Genomic DNA, 14,001 nt, shown 5'->3' on the forward strand with positions numbered 1-14,001 from the left:
TTAGATGGCTACTCAGCCTGAAAGTAGTCTATGTGTCACGCCCTGACCGTAGAGAGCGTTTTATGTCTCTATTTTGCTTTGGTCAGGGTGTGATTTGGGTGGGCAGTCTATGTTCTATGATTTTCTATTTCTATGTGTTTGGCTGGGTGTGGTTCTCAATCAGAGGCAGCTGTCTATCATTGTCTCTGATTGAGAACCATACTTAGGTAGCCTTTTCCCACCTGTGTGTTGTGTGCAATTATTTTTTCTGTGTGTTTGTGTGCACCTTGGTTGCATCACGTTCTTTACTGTTTACCTGTTTTTTTTTTGGGGGGGGGGTTGTTTCGGTTTCACTTTCATTAAAAGATGTGGAACTACATTCACACTGCGCCTTGGTCGATTTATGACAGGGAGTTTGAGGATAGTGAGCGTGACACTATGGGCCAGGATAAACTGTAATCCATGGTTCAGATTTCTTCAAACAGTCATTATAAACTTCAGTGAACTTTCTCCACTGCTAGCTAAAAGTCAATGAGAGTAATTGGGGCACCTTCAACCGTGCAAATTACAAAATGTCATGGCCAAATTAACTGAAATGAACAATTATTTTGTTTGACATGATGTACTTTTGTATACCTTAGGTAGTATTTCTGAAAGTAGAGCTCACAAACCAAAAGTGGTCCCCGTAAGATGCATACAACATCACATATGTGCACCATACATTGCTCTCTCACTCTGCTGTGTGCATGATGTGCCTCATGCGAGCTGTCACTCATTGGTTGAATTTAAATTGCTAGGGGGCTGGCCCATGTGGTGGAAAATGGCTCAGCACAGCTTCCAGAAAAACAGTTGCTTTCAAACTAAGGCGTTTGTGGCTAATTGAGGTAAAACAATTTTGCTCATAGATTATGCATGCATGAACTACACATTGACACATCCAGACTAAAGTGGGAGGGTTAAATCATACTTAGTAGTTGCCAAAGTTCATGTCTTAAAGGTGATTTGACAATATTTATATATTTTTTCAAATCAAAATAGTTTATCTATCCAACAAGGTAGGAGTGCAGATACATAAAAACTCAAGAAAATATGACAATCATAACAAATTAATCTAAAACAAATGGAAAAAAGAAGCACCACGTGTCACGGCCGTTAAAAGAGCTGGACCAAGGTGCAGCGTTGTGAGCGTACATTTTCTCTTTTATTCAAAATGACGCCGACTAAACAATACAAACCAAACCGTGAAGCTTAATGCTATGTACCATAAAACAAAGTTAACTTCCCACAAACACAGGTGGGAAAAAGGGTACCCAAGTATGGTTTCCAATCAGAGACAACGATAGACAGCTGTCCCTGATTGAGAACTATACCTGGCCAAAACATAGAAATAGAAAATCATAGAAACACAAAACATAGAATGCCCACCCAACTCATGCCCTGACCAAACCAAAATAGAGACCAAAAATGATCTCTGAGGTCAGGGCGTGACACCATGTACTTTCCATATTTGCAGCGCTTATCTTTTCCATTCATTTGGGGTTGAGGCATGTAGATGGATCTACACAACCAATGATATAAAATGTGTACTTGTATTGACATTAGACTACTTTGGAGGTCTGAACATCTGACAATTTTTTTTGGGGGGGGGATTTAATTCCAGTTCAACTTTATCCTACCCGATTAAAGGTAAAATGGTAATAGCATGTTACTGTTATTACATGAAAAATACATATGGGTCTCTGTGCGAGTGAGATTCATTAAAACAAGTATTGCTATGTTGTGACTATGTACCATTTGGAACCAGGTAGTTACTGTGTTGAAATGTAAATATGTTGACCTATTTAACTAGGTATATAACTATGAAACAAGTTAAAACATATCTCTGTGGAAATGTTAATGCGAATTACAGGATGTTAAAATGTTGAAGCACTAGAATTGAACGACACTCTTAGAAAAAAAAGGGTTCCAAAGGGTTTTTTCGGCTGTCCTCATATGATAACCCTTTTTGGTTCCATGTACTGTAGAACCCTTTTTGGTTCCTGGTAGAACTCTTTTGGGTATACATGTTGAACCCTCTGTGTAAAGGGTTCTACATGGAACTCAAAATGGTTCTACCTGGAACCAAAAAGGGTTCTTCAAAGGGTCCCTCCTATGAGTACAACCGAAGAACCCTTTTCCAGATAACACCTTTTCTTCTAAGAGTGCACATAGTAGATACAGGGCTTTCGGAAAGTACTCAGACCCCTTCCTTTTCCCCACATTTTGTTATGTTACAGCCTTACTCTAAAATGTATTCACTTATTTTTTCCCACTCAATCTACACACAATACCCCATTACGTAATACTTATGTAAACGTGATATTTCTAAAAACCTGTTTTTGCTTTGTCATCATGGGGTATTGTGTGTAGATTGATGAGGGTAAAAACAATCAATTTTGAAATAAGACTGTAACGTAGCAAAATATGGAAAAAGTCTAGGCGTCTTAATCATTTCCGAAAGCACTTTATACAGGTAAGTGCCAAAATAAAGGAAACAGCCACATAGTGTCTTAATGGTGTGTTGGGCCACCAAGAGCCATCAGAACACCTTCAATGCACCTTGGCATATATTCTACAAGTGTCTGGAACTCTACCAGAGGGAAGGAACACAATTCTTCCACGCAAAATTTCAGAATTTGGTGTCTTGTTGATGGTGTTGGAAAACACTGTCTCAGTTGCTGCTACAGAATCTCCCATAAGTGTTCAATTGGTTTGAGATCTGGTGACTGAGACAAACACACTCTTTAAACCCCATATGCTCCTTTGAGACCCATCTTTCAAAGTCATTGACATCTCTTCTTCTAACCATGATAGCCAATATAATGGTCAACTGAGCATTTTTATACATAATCCTAAACATGATGGGATGTTAATTGCTTAATTAACTCAAGAACCACACCTGTGTGGAAGCACTTGCTTTCAATATACTTTGTACCCCTTGTTTACTCAAGTGTTTATTTGGGCAGTTACCTGTATGTCATATGAAAGATAATTGTCAAATAAAATGTTACAATTTTCAAAGTGAAAATATTTATTGTGAAACTTTAATCTATGGCACAAATCTATTCATGTATGGTACTACACAACATACATGTTAATTAAATAAAAAAGCTTCCCAAGAACCATTGCAGTGGGGGGGGCATAATTTGAAACCTTTCAGATGGTAGTGCATGACTAGTATGTAATGGTGGCTACCGGAATTTGTAGTGAGCTTTTGAGTGGCCTAAGCTTTTATACAGTATCAGATTTTACCCATCCAATATGGCAGCCTAAATGTTGTTTCATGCCATGGGGTGACTCGGTGCATTATAGTAAAAAATTATTATGACTCAGCACTTTGTCATACTGGTACAACTATGCAACACCATCTACAATAACTACACTCTAAGATTTTTTTTTACCGAATTGTACTTAAAGGGCTGCAAATGCTTGTCACTGTAGTGGTACTCTGTAAGATATGTCCATTGTACCATTAGTTGTAGGTACATAGTTGTACCCTTGCAGTTTATACCTTAAAAGTGCCAATAGTGTACCATATTGTCGACACAGATACAAAAGTGTTTGCCTTTTTTTTTGCCTTTTTAGAGACCACTACATTGACAAAGCATGTGTTCCATGTAAGTGGCAAAAATGTACCGCCACTCTAGATCAAGTAACTCACATGTAAACGCCTCTCTTCCATCCCACTTCTTTTTTTTACCTACTTTATCTCACCATTTTCGTGACTACGATCTTGTCTCATCGCTGCAACTCCCCAACGGGCACGGGAGAGGCGAAGGTCAAATCATGCATCCTCCGTAACATGACCTACCAAGCCGCGCTTCTTAACACCCGCTTGCTTAACCCAGAAGCCAGCTATACTATTCAACTGACGACCAAAGTCAGCCCACAGGCGCCCGGCCCGCCACAAGGAGTCGCTAGAGCGCGATGAGCCAAGTAAAGCCCCCCCGGCCAAACCCTCCCCTAACCCGGCCGATGCTGGGCCAATTGTACGCAGGCATATGGGACTCCCGGTTATGGCCGTTTGGGATCAAACCCCATGCTGTAGTGACGCCGCAACCCCGCTGCGCCACTTCGGGGAGTAGGCCCAACTGGGTCTCACGACTGTCAACGCCAACACCTTAACCATTACGCCAAGAGGTCCGTACGGCTTAACAAGGTAGGTAAAGGTCTCTATATTAATTATATCAATATTAATTACAGCTCTTTATTGTCACATGCTCTTATGTAAGCCTTTATAAAGACTTCAGAACTGTCATCAGACATGCAAACTGAAATCCATGCCCCCCCCTTGGAATTTTTGTACCCCAGGGAACAATACTGTAACCTAACTGTACCCTTTTTCTGAGAGTGTAGTGTGAACCTGTGAACCTGTGAACTGGGTTAGTCAGTGATGTAAATGTATCACCACTACCAAATCAGTATCGGACAGACATACGGCACCTTCAGAAAATATTCACACTCCTTGACATTTCTTTGTGTTACAACCTGAATTTAAAATGTATTACATTTATATTTTTGTCACTGGCCTACACACAATAGCCCATAATGTCAAACTGGAATGATGTTTTTAGAATTTTTTACAAATGAATGTAAGTCGCTTTGGATAAAAGCGTCTGCTAAATGGCATATATTATTATTATTATAAAAAATGAAAAGCTGAAATGTCTTGAGTCAATAAGGGACACCTAGTCAGTTGTACAAATTAAAACATTCACCTGAAATGTGAATCAGAGAGTTGCCTAATTTGATATCCACGTCATCAGTGCCCGGGGAACAGTGGGTTAACTGCCTTGTTCAGGGGCAGAACGACAGATTTTTACCTTGTCAGCTCAGGGATTCGATACAGCAACCTTTCGGTTACTGGTCCAACACTCCTACCCACCAGGTTACCTGCAGCCCTGTATTCAACCCCTTTATTATGGCAAACCTAAATAAGTTCAGGAGCAAAAATGTGCTTAGCCAGTCACATAATAAGTTGCATGGACTCACTCACACTGCAATAAATGTTTAACATGTATCCCACACATACAGATAATTGTAAGGTCCCTCAGTCGAGCAGTGAATTTCAAACACAGATTTAACCACAAAGACCAGGGAGGTTTTCCAATGCCTCACGAAGAAGGGCACCTATTGGTAGATGGGTAAAAGAAAAAGCAGACAATGACTATCCCTTTGAGTATGGTGAAGTTATTCATTACACTTTGGATGGTGTATCAATCCACCCAGTCACTACAAAGACACAAGCGTCCTTCCGAACTCAGTTGCCTGGAGAGGAAGGAAACCGCTCTGGGTTTGTGATAGGAGAAAATTGAGGATGGATCAACAACAGGGAAAAGAAGGAAGCCTTGTAAAGAATACAAATATTCCAAAGAATGCATCATGTTTGCAACAAGGTACTAAAGTAATACTGCAAAAGAATGTGGCAAAGCAATTAACTTTTTGTCCTGAATACAAAGTGTTGTGTTTGGGGCAAATCCAATACAACACATTACTGAGTACACCTCTCCTTATTTCAAGCATAGTGGTGGCTGCATCATGTTATGGGTACTGTATGCTTGTAATCTGGGGAGTGGGGAGTTTTTCCAGGTGAAAAAGAAATGGAATGGAACTAAGCACAGGCAAAATCCTAAAGGAAAACCTGGTTCAGTCTGCTTTCCACCAGACACTGGGTGTCACGCCCTGGTCATTATATTTTGTGTTTTTGGTATATGTTTGGGTAAGCCAGGGTGTGACATGGGTTTATATGTTGTGTTTTCGTATTGGGGTTTGTTGTAATTGGGATTGTGTATGATATTGGGGTGTATCTAGTTAGGCTTGGCTGCCTGAGGCGATTCTCAATTGGAGTCAGCTGCTTATCGTTGTCTCTGATTGGGAACCGTATTTAGGCAGCCTGAATTCGCGTGTTTCCAGTGCGGGTGCAGAGCCAGCTGCGACACATACCAGCCCTTCCTATTGGCCGGGCTAGAGTGGGCATCGAGCCAGGTAAGCTTGGGCAGGCTCGGTGCTCAAGAGCTCCAGTGCGCCTGCACAGTCCGGTCTATCCAGAGCCACCTCTACACACCAATCCTCCGGTAGCAGCTCCCCGCACCAGGCTTCCTGTGCGTGTCCTCGCGCCAGTACCACCAGTTCCAGCACCACGCACCAGGCCTCCAGTGCGCCTCGCCTGTTCAGCGCAGCCAGAGCCTTTCTCCTCTCCTGCGCTGCCGGAGTCTCCTGTCTGTCCAGCGCCGCCAGTGTTCCCAGTCGGCCCAGCGCGTCCAGTGCGCCTCGCCTGTTTAGCGCAGCCAGAGCCTTTCTCCTCTCCTGCGCTGCCGGAGTCTCCTGTCTGTCCAGCGCCGCCAGTGCTCCCAGTCTGCCCAGTGCTCCCAGTCTGCCCAGTGCTCCCAGTCTGCCCAGTGCTCCCAGGCTGCCCAGTGCTCCCAGTCTGCCCAGCGCCGCCAGTCGGCCCAGCGTCACCAGCCTGCCAGGATCCGCCAGAAGTGCCAGTCTGCCAAGATCTTCTAGATCGGCCAGACAACCTGAATCATCCAGTTCCACCAGCCAGCCAGGATTTACCGGAGCCTACTACCTGCCTGAGCTTCCTCTCAGTACTGAGCTTCCTCTCAGTACTGAGCTTCCTCTCAGTACTGAGCTTCCTCTCAGTACCAGGCTTCCTCTCAGTACCGGGCTGCCCCTCTGTCCCGGGCTGCCCCTCTGTCCCGGCTGCTGTCCCGGGCCCCTCTGTCCCTGGGCTGCCCCTCTGTCCCGGGCTGCCCCTCTGTCCCGGGCTGCCCCTCTGTCCCGGGGCCCCTCTGCCGGGCCCCTCTGTCCCGGGCTGCCACTCTGTCCTGAGATGCCACTCTGTCCTGAGATGCCACTCTGTCCCGAGCTGCCCCTCTGTCCCGGAGTCCGCACCTTAGGGGGGTTCTGTCACGCCCTGGTCATTATATTTTGTGTTTTTGGTATATGTTTGGGTAAGCCAGGGTGTGACATGGGTTTGTTTATATGTTGTGTTTTCGTATTGAAGTTTGTAGTAATTGGATTGTGTATGATATTGGGGTGTGTCTAGTTAGGCTTGGCTGCCTGAGGCGATTCTCAATTGGAGTCAGCTGCTTATCGTTGTCTCTGATTGGGAACCGTATTTAGGCAGCCTGAGTTCGCGTTGTATTTTGTGGGTGTTTGTACCTGTCTCTGTGTTAGTCACCAGATAGGCTGTAATTAGTTCACGTTCCGTTTGTTGTTTTCTTATACAGTTATTTCATGTACCGCATTTATCTTCATTAAAGTCATGAGTAACCTACATGCTGCATTTCGGTCTGACTCTCTTCATACAACAGACGAACGTCGTTACACTGGGAGATTAATTCACCTTTCAGCAGGACAATAACCTAAAATACAAGGCCAAATCTATCCTGTAATTGTTTACCAAGAAGATAGTGAATGTTCCTGAGTGGCCGACTTACAGTTTGACCTTAAATCTACTTGAAAATCTATGGCAAGAACTGAAAATGGTTGTTTAGCAATGATCAACAACCAATGTGACAGAGCTTGAAGAATTTTAAAAAGAATAATGGCCAAATGTTGCACAATCTAGGTGTGGAAAGCTCTTAGGGACTTGAAAGAGTCACAGCTGTAATCGCTGCCAAAAGGGCTTCTACAAAGTATTGAATCAGGGGTGTGAATACTTATGTTATTAGATATTTCTGTATTTCTGGGGCGGCAGGTAGCCTAGTGGTTAGAGCATTGGGCCAGTAACCGAAAGGTTGGTGGATTGAATCCCCGAGCTGGCAAGGCCAAAATCTGTCATTCTACTCCTGAACAAGGCAGTTAACCCACTGTTCCAAGGTCATCATTGTAAATAAGAATTTGTTCTTAACTGACTTGCCTAGTTAAATAAAGGTTCAATTTAAATATAATTTTTAATACATTTGCAAAAAACATGTTTTCACTTGTCTTTGTGGGGTATTATGTGTAGATGGTTGATAAAAACAAATATATTTTGAATTCCGGCTGTAACACAACAAAATGTGGAATAAGTCAAGGGGTATGAATACTTTCCGAAGGCACTGTAGAGTTAAGTAGATTGAAAAGACTGTTAACAGTCTGTTTTCCTCATTCGTCTCTGGTGATTCAGGATAAAATGTTGTTGTCGCTCCAAAATCTCCCTTAGTCAGACCAAGTCAGACTCCTTTTCTACTGTCTGACTCTAAATAATATTACCCCATTGGTCAACATTCCCACCTTTCAAAGGGCCCAATGTTAGATCGAAGTGCTGAAGAGGGCTGAAGAGGGGGGTCAATTTGGAATTGAGCATATCGCCCTCTTCTGTCCTCATCTCTCTAGTTTCTCTTTGGTACCCGTTTCATCATTCTTTAGAAATTCTCACACACACTCTCTGGATATCTCCTCTTTGTATCAAAATGTTGCCCTCCACCCACTAACGTTTCCCCTGCATGTGCCTTGGGAATACGTAACAGGAGAGAGAGACACAGAGACAGAAACAGAAAGAAAGAAATAAAGGTCACTTTACTTGGATAGTCCCTATAGACGATCTACAGACTGTCTAAAAATCAGTTAATATACATCTCCTCGCCAAGGTTGCGGTAAGGGTTAGGTTTAGAATAAGGGTTAGGTTAAGGGTTAAGGTAAGGGTTAGGGTTAGGATTAGAGTGCGGGTTGAGTTTGGGGTTAGGATAAGGGTTAAGGTTAGGATTAGTGGATAGTTATTTGAAATGTTATTGACAGTTATTTAACATTTGCTGAACATCTACAAACCATCTACTTGGAACTATCCATATAAGTAATACCAAAGAAAGAGAGAAAGACAAAAAGAAAGAAAGATAGAAAAAATTATGAGAGAGAAAAAAATAATAAAAAAGAGAAAGAAAGAAAGAGAGGCTCCATGGGTACACACCAAAAGAGGAGAGGTGGACAGAAAGAGGACGCTAGACGAACCAGTGACAGCCAGCAGACAGCCAGCAGACAGCGACTCCGCTCCTGAGGTTTCTATTACTGCCCTGACACCCTGCCCAGCCCAGCAATCATCCTGCGGTCCTGTCACCTTAGGAGCAGCACGGACCCAGAGAGAAACACATGGTTATGCAATACTCAGGGCCGAGCAAGAAACAATGAGGCAGCGAAAAACAGACACATACAGCATGAAAGCCAGGGCCTGTGCCTCCCTTACTATACGTACGTACACACACTGGCCGGGACTGGGAGAGTGACATTGTAGCCTGCTAGTGCCAAAAACAGGACTTTAGTGTTTTCACTCCATACTTCGTAGAAATCCCACAGAAACATCTTCTTCAAATCACTGAGTCTAAAAGACTAAAACTATTTTTTGAAATTTGACGGAATATGACATAACCAATTGTTATACTTTAAAGTTAAATAAAGCATTCAACATGGTAGAAGAGACCGTTATGACACAAAACTGGTTTAAGCACAAAGTGATGTCCTTACACTGTAAAAACAATTCATCCAGATTGCCAGAGTTAATTAATACGGATTCAACCCATAATCATGTTGTGTGTGGAAAATAGGTAACAGTTTACAATTTAATTTATGAGTTACTAGTTACAAATGAGGGAATTAAATATTTTAAACAAGACAAGTCAGATTAAACAAGTCAGATTATATCATAGATTAATACATAGCAGTGCCTTTTGAAGCCATTCCAAGCCGCTCTTTGAATTCAGGGCAACAATTTAGTCAGAACAACAAAGTGTTGAACAAAAGCGCAGAGGCAGCCAGTAGGCCCTCACAGACAAAGCTATAGACACTGAATGAAAACAAAACAGGCACCCTAACACACACACAGTTTCTGTTTGGGACCAGGCTAATAATACCCAACAATAAGCACTTCATTCCCAGTACCAGAGAGAGTAACCCCATGACCGCGTTACTCTGTCCCACTACCGCCGCGAACTTCCCAATAGGAAACACACCACTTTGTCCTGCTATGTAGGACAGCCTTGAAGCATGCCCAATTCACATTTGTAGCCAGTAAAGCCAACCTTCAATACTTTTCCATCATAATCAATATTCTAAACCATGGTAATACTAACTGTTCATAGAAACAAAGCTATGAATGCCTTTTTTGTTATTGGATATGCTGCGATTTCTCCACCCTCATTATAAGCGAACATAGGGAGACAGTGAAAGTGGAAGAAGATCTCATATAGATAGGGAGTACATCAATCATCAAGGGAATCCATCAATCATCCATCAATCATCAATCCACCTGTGCCTGATGAAACAGTCTGTTAGACAGTGTGTCCGATAGCCTATATGGCTCATCTAATGACTGATCTGGTATGTGTGTTAGAGAACCGTATGGCCCCATCTTCCTCCACTTTACCCAAGTGGGACGTGCTACAATACTGAAGCATTGGTTTACTTCTGACGACACATGCAAAGGGGCAGGGATGTGCACAGACATTTCATTGGGCAGGTGCTCAAAATCAGGGGGCAGGTGCTCAAAATCAGGGGGCAGGTGCTCAAAATTAATATCTCGTAATTAATATCTCAAAATGTATAACATATAAATTGCCTCTGTAGCGAAAATTCTAAGTAAGCTAGTTACAGTGCCTTTTATAATACATGATTAATAATGGGAAAAGAGGGTAGCCTATCAGCTGATAATTGATGTTGATGACTGATGTAATGCCAGCTCGATAATTTATTTATCTTTACTGCTCTTTAATAATAACTTCATAATATAGCTTAATATTCATAATCTTCCAACTCCTGATATATGGCTGGCTGACTCGTCGCATGTGTAGATATTTTAACACTGTACATGGTGGTTAATGACGGAGGGAATTATTTGTAAATATTTTATATTCATTTTTCTCTTGTCAATAGCTATTGAACCAAGCCTGCCTAACTATTAAAATTATGTATTGGAGAAAAATCTACTGTTTTTTTGTTGTTGGAATTTCTATATATACAACCATTCAAAAGTTTGGGGTCACTTAGAAATGTCCTTGTTTTTGAAAGAAAGCTCATTTTTTGTCCACTAAAATAACATCAAATTGATCCGAAATACAGTGTAGACATTGTTAATGTTGTAATTACTATTGTAGTTGTAAACGGCAATAGGAGTACAGAGGCCCATTATCAGCAACCATCAATCCTGTGTTCCAATGGCACATTGTGTTAGGCAATCCAAGTTTATCATTTTAAAAGGTTAATGAAGTGTGAAGAGGCAACTCCGGGATGCTGGCCTTCTATGCAGAGTTGCAAAGAAAAAGACATATCTCAGACTGGCCTAGAAAAATTAAATATTAAGATGGGCAAAAGAACACAGACACTGGCTAGAAGGCCAGCATCCCGGAGTCGCCTCTTCACTGCTGACGTTGAGACTGGTGTTTTGCAGGTACTATTTAATGAAGCTGCCAGTTGAAGACTTGTGGGGCGTCTGTTTCTCAAAATAGACACACTAATGTACTTGTCATCTTGCTCAGTTGTGCACCGGGGCCTCCCACTCCTCTTTCTATTCTGGGTAGAGCCAATCCGCTCATGTGTAAGAAAGTTTTTCTGAAATTAACCACTTAATTGCGGCAAAGTTGGTGGACAGCTCATTTTCTGACCGCAGAATTTCAGTGTGCTACCAAGTTATGGCTAGTGGGCAACAAGGAGAAGATGAAACTGGAGATATCCACTTTCTACCCGCATCTTGAGCTGCACATTGCGAAGATGGAACTTTCTTTATTGAAATCACTCTACAAGAACAACCTGCAGGAGGCCTTGTCTGAGACAACCTGTAGGAGGCCTTGTCTCAAAATAATCAACACCACTCCGATGACAACTGACGAGTCAGAGAGACATTTTCCAGCCGTAAGGATAAAAACCTTCACAAGCATCACCATGGGCCAGAAAAGGTTGAATGCATTGGCCATGCTGTCAATCCAGCATGACGTCATTCAGAGAATGCCAGACTTTCATGACAAAATAATTGAGAAGTCGGCCAACAAGAAGGATCGCCGTGCCACCTTCCTGTTCAAGTCAGCACAACAACGGTATGTCTAAAAATATGTCTTGTATGTTGCTGTATAAGTGATATAATATGCCAGGGAGATATGTATACTGTAGCTAAGAAAGTTATACTAAGTTTAGGTTGTGTAGTAAGCTGTTATTAGCCTATGGTCCCTCTCTGCCTCAGAACTTAGCCTTGTGTTCTGACCTGGTGGTGCACATGTTGCCTATAGCCTGTTTTAGAGAAATATTGTAAGAGCTTTATTTGTCTGTTTATGTACCCCTGTTATTTAGCCTACTAACTTGGTGTACAGGGAGAATACTGTAAGAACGTCCCATGTTCTGAATTCTGTCATTGTCCATTTCTAAAGTGCTGAACAAATAGGCATATAGGCTACGTCCGTCAGCTCGCTCAGGTCTGAATCGAAATCACGGCTTGCTTCTTATACGCTCATCGTTCCCTTCTTATGCCATAGTTTTAAAATTACTTAAATACAGTACCAGTCAAAATTTGGACACAACTACTCAGGTTTTTTTTTATTTTTACTATTTTCTACATTGTAGAATAATATTGAAGACATTAAAACTATGAAATAACACATTTGGAATCATGTAGTAACCAAAAAAGTGTTAAATATTTGAGATTCTTCAAAGTAGCCACCCTTTGCCTGATGACAGCTTTGCACACTCTTGGCATTCTCTCAACCAGCTTCATGAGGTAGTCACCTGGAATGCATTTCAATTAATAATAATAATATATGCCATTTAGCAGACGCTTTTATCCAAAGCGACTTACAGTCATGTGTGCATACATTCTACATATGGGTGGTCCCGGGGATCGAACCCACTACCCTGGCGTTACAAGCGCCATGCTCTACCAACTGAGCTACAGAAGGACCACAGAAGGACCAATTAACCGGTGTGACTTGTTATAAGTTGATTTGTGGAATTTATTTCCTTCTAAATGTGTTTGAGCCAATCAGTTGGGTTGTGACAAGGTTGGGATGGTATAATAGCCCAAGTCCATATTTACGCAAGAACAGCGAAAATAAGCAAAGAGATATGACAGTCCATCACTACTTTAAGACATGAAGGTCAATCAATGCAGAAGATTTCAAGAACCTTGAACGTTTCTTCAAGTGCAGTCACAAAACCTTCAAGTGCTATGATGAAATGGGCTCTCATGAGACCTGCTACAGGAAAGGAAGACCCAAAGTTACCTCTGCTGCAGAGGATAAGTTCATTAGAGTTAACTGCACCTCAGATTTCAGCCCAAATAAATGCTTCACAGAGTGCAAGTAACAGACACATCTCAACACTAACTATTCAGAGGAGACGTGAATCAGGCCTTCATGGTCAAATTGCTGCAAAGAAACTATTACTAAAGGACACCATAAGAAGAAGAGACTTACTTGGGCCGAGAACACAAGCAATGGACATTAGACCGGTGGAAATCTGTCCTTAGGTCTGATGAGTCCAAATTTGACATTTTTGGTTTCAACTGCTGTGTCTTTGTGAGACGCAGAGTAGGTGAACTACATGTGTAGTTCCCACCGTGAAGCATGGAGGAGGAGGTGTGATGGTGTGGGAGTGCTTTGCTAGTGACACTGTAAGTGATCTATTTAGAATTCAACGCACACTTAACCAGCATGGCTACCACAGCATTCTGCAGCGATATGCCATCCCATCTGGTTTGTGCTAGTGGGAGTATCATTTGTTTCTCAACAGGACAAATGACCCAACACACCTCCAGGCTTTTTTAATGGCTATTTGACCAAGAAGGAGAGTGATGGAGTGCTGTATCAGATGACCTGGCCTCCACAATCACCCAACCTTAACCGAATTGAGATGGTTTGGGATGAGTTGGACTGCAGAGTGAAGAAAAAGCAGCCAACAAGCACTCAGCATATGTGGGAACTCCTTCAAGACTGCTGGAAAAGCATTCCTTGTGAAGCTGGTTGAGAGAAGAGTGTGCAAAGCTGTCATCAAGGCAAAGGGTGGCTACTTTGAATATTCTAA

General features: G+C 42.2%; 1 protein-coding gene across 6 annotated transcripts in view; it reads right to left on the reverse strand.

The window, feature by feature from the left end:
• The window catches only part of slc8a2a (solute carrier family 8 member 2a), a 61,844-nt gene that overhangs the window by 31,816 nt on the left and 16,027 nt on the right, over positions 1–14,001 (reverse strand). For 2 of the 6 annotated variants that reach the window (XM_046326123.1, XM_046326132.1), the window contains exon 2: positions 8,956–9,061. The exons of the other annotated variants lie outside the window; for them this stretch is intronic. The gene's annotated coding sequence lies outside the window, so the exon portion shown is untranslated. The remainder of the gene's footprint in view (positions 1–8,955; positions 9,062–14,001) is intronic. 6 annotated transcript variants of the gene reach the window in all.

This window comes from Oncorhynchus gorbuscha, linkage group LG02 (genome assembly GCF_021184085.1).
Source record: "Oncorhynchus gorbuscha isolate QuinsamMale2020 ecotype Even-year linkage group LG02, OgorEven_v1.0, whole genome shotgun sequence".
NCBI classification, from domain to species: Eukaryota; Metazoa; Chordata; class Actinopteri; order Salmoniformes; family Salmonidae; genus Oncorhynchus; species Oncorhynchus gorbuscha.